A 2,500-nucleotide genomic window follows, 5' to 3' on the forward strand; every position below is an offset into this window, starting at 1 on the left:
GTATTACTACCGGTCACAGTGCATGAGACTCATACATGACTTTTCTCTTTGCCTGCTTAGCGTAGCTCCCTGCTCCTCTGTTTGCGTGCTACCAGCCCGTGAGGCGTGTGTCTTGCCCATCCCATCTTCACTGTGTTATGTTGGACTTGTCTTCTCTGTGAGCAGAGTCTCCTTCCCAGAGCAGGTGCTTTCTCTGAACTCTTGGCTTGTAAGACTGCTGGGAAAGGCCCTCCCTAGCCCCTCAGTCAGATAGATACATTTACCTGCAGAGCTCAGCTTGGGAGAAAGAGATTAGGCAGAGAGCACATAGGGGAAGGCCCACAGAGCACACTTTATTTTACATAAAAGCTCGGGCTTGTGGGAGGACAGGAACATGAGGGTTCTCATGGAAAGAAATCCCAGGAGTATTGATGGCTAGGCCCTGAAACACAACAATCCCGGAATGGCCAGGCACAAGATGCCTCTGCAATAGGCCTGACCCTAGGCTTCCGGAGTTCTTGATCTCCAGAGGCTCCAGTGATCTAAGCCCGACCAGGGCGCGTTGGGATGGCATTAGGGACGCGTAAAGGGGCGCAGGGCGCAGAACTCTGCCCGTTTCACCCCAGCATTTTGGGGAGGAGACAGAATCTGGCAAAGCCAGTGGGAAGGATTTTCCAGGAGGAGAGTTCAGTGACATGATCTGAAACACAATAGTGCTGGTGATCTGGCGGGTGCATTCTGTGAGCCACTTCTGTCAGGAGCAGCCTGCCATCATGCCCTGATAACCACAACTCTAGTACCAAGCCAGTGACCTCAGCAAATGCAAAGACATTATTACTTATAGTCTCCTGCATCTGATTCTTGCCATCATCATGTGAAACGTTGGCGTTATCATGTCTGCTGCGCACACTTTGTTCATATGTGTACAATTTAAGTGTGTGAACCTGACCACTGTCTTGGACAGAGCTCTTGCTGTGAACACACCATGTGAAGCATTGGTGGTTCAGTGGTAGAATTCTCGCCTGCCACGCGGGAGGCCCGGGTTCGATTCCCGGCCAATGCAAGGTTGCTTTCTTTTGACTTTGTTTTCGAAATGATATATATGAACTCAGTGGGGAATAAAATGGTAAGCAGTGACCCCGACGTGATTTGAACACGCAACCTTCTGATCTGGAGTCAGACGCGCTACCGTTGCGCCACGAAGTCCTTACACTTGCAGCCTTCGATGCCAGATGAACAAATGCTGTGGGCCTTTTGACTTATTTTCCTCTGCTTATATGCCTACGGTTGTATTACAGGGCTTGGCCTTTTGTTTTCTTTCCTAATTATTGAAATTGACTGCAGGTGCAGTGAGAACGCTGAGGATTGAACTATTCAGGGAAAGGATCGCACGCAGGAAAGAGCAAAGGTACGTATCTGTGTTTCATGCAGACAAAAGGCTACGTCCCTGGGTGGGCTTGAACCACCAACCTTTCGGTTAACAGCCGAACGCGCTAACCGATTGCGCCACAGAGACTATTGACTGTATACCTTTCCTGAGACTCAATATATGTCTTGACATGTGTGCGCCTGCCTGGAGCTTGTATTATATAAGGCGTCTTTATGCCATACAGCATTTGTCATTTGCTTAGTGTCTTGTTACTGTTGTAATTTATGATGTGTAGACTACTGTCTAATGGTGTTAGAGCCAGTATTACTACCGGTCACAGTGCATGAGACTCATACATGACTTTTCTCTTTGCCTGCTTAGCGTAGCTCCCTGCTCCTCTGTTTGCGTGCTACCAGCCCGTGAGGCGTGTGTCTTGCCCATCCCATCTTCACTGTGTTATGTTGGACTTGTCTTCTCTGTGAGCAGAGTCTCCTTCCCAGAGCAGGTGCTTTCTCTGAACTCTTGGCTTGTAAGACTGCTGGGAAAGGCCCTCCCTAGCCCCTCAGTCAGATAGATACATTTACCTGCAGAGCTCAGCTTGGGAGAAAGAGATTAGGCAGAGAGCACATAGGGGAAGGCCCACAGAGCACACTTTATTTTACATAAAAGCTCGGGCTTGTGGGAGGACAGGGACATGAGGGTTCTCCTGGAAAGAAATCCCAGGAGTATTGATGGCTAGGCCCTGAAACACAACAATCCCGGAATGGCCAGGCACAAGATGCCTCTGCAATAGGCCTGACCCTAGGCTTCCGGAGTTCTTGATCTCCAGAGGCTCCAGTGATCTAAGCCCGACCAGGGCGCGTTGGGATGGCATTAGGGACGCGTAAAGGGGCGCAGGGCGCAGAACTCTGCCCGTTTCACCCCAGCATTTTGGGGAGGACACAGAATCTGGCAAAGCCAGTGGGAAGGATTTTCCAGGAGGAGAGTTCAGTGACATGATCTGAAACACAATAGTGCTGGTGATCTGGCGGGTGCATTCTGTGAGCCACTTCTGTCAGGAGCAGCCTGCCATCATGCCCTGATAACCACAACTCTAGTACCAAGCCAGTGACCTCAGCAAATGCAAAGACATTATTACTTATAGTCTCCTGC

General features: G+C 50.0%; 3 non-coding genes across 3 annotated transcripts; 1 reads left to right on the top strand and 2 right to left on the bottom strand.

Annotated features, from left to right (window-relative positions):
- The first annotated feature begins 971 nt into the window (after nt 1-971).
- On the top strand, nt 972-1,042 carry TRNAG-GCC (transfer RNA glycine (anticodon GCC)). Its single transcript has one exon. It is a non-coding gene; the product is annotated as a tRNA-Gly (tRNA).
- A 71-nt stretch (nt 1,043-1,113) lies between these two features.
- On the bottom strand, nt 1,114-1,185 carry TRNAW-CCA (transfer RNA tryptophan (anticodon CCA)). Its single transcript has one exon. It is a non-coding gene; the product is annotated as a tRNA-Trp (tRNA).
- Nucleotides 1,186-1,421: 236 nt separating this feature from the next.
- Nucleotides 1,422-1,495, bottom strand: TRNAN-GUU (transfer RNA asparagine (anticodon GUU)). Its single transcript has one exon. It is a non-coding gene; the product is annotated as a tRNA-Asn (tRNA).
- Nucleotides 1,496-2,500: the final 1,005 nt, after the last annotated feature.

Source organism: Lissotriton vulgaris, chromosome 1_1, assembly GCF_964263255.1.
Source record: "Lissotriton vulgaris chromosome 1_1, aLisVul1.2, whole genome shotgun sequence".
Classification (NCBI taxonomy): Eukaryota; Metazoa; Chordata; class Amphibia; order Caudata; family Salamandridae; genus Lissotriton; species Lissotriton vulgaris.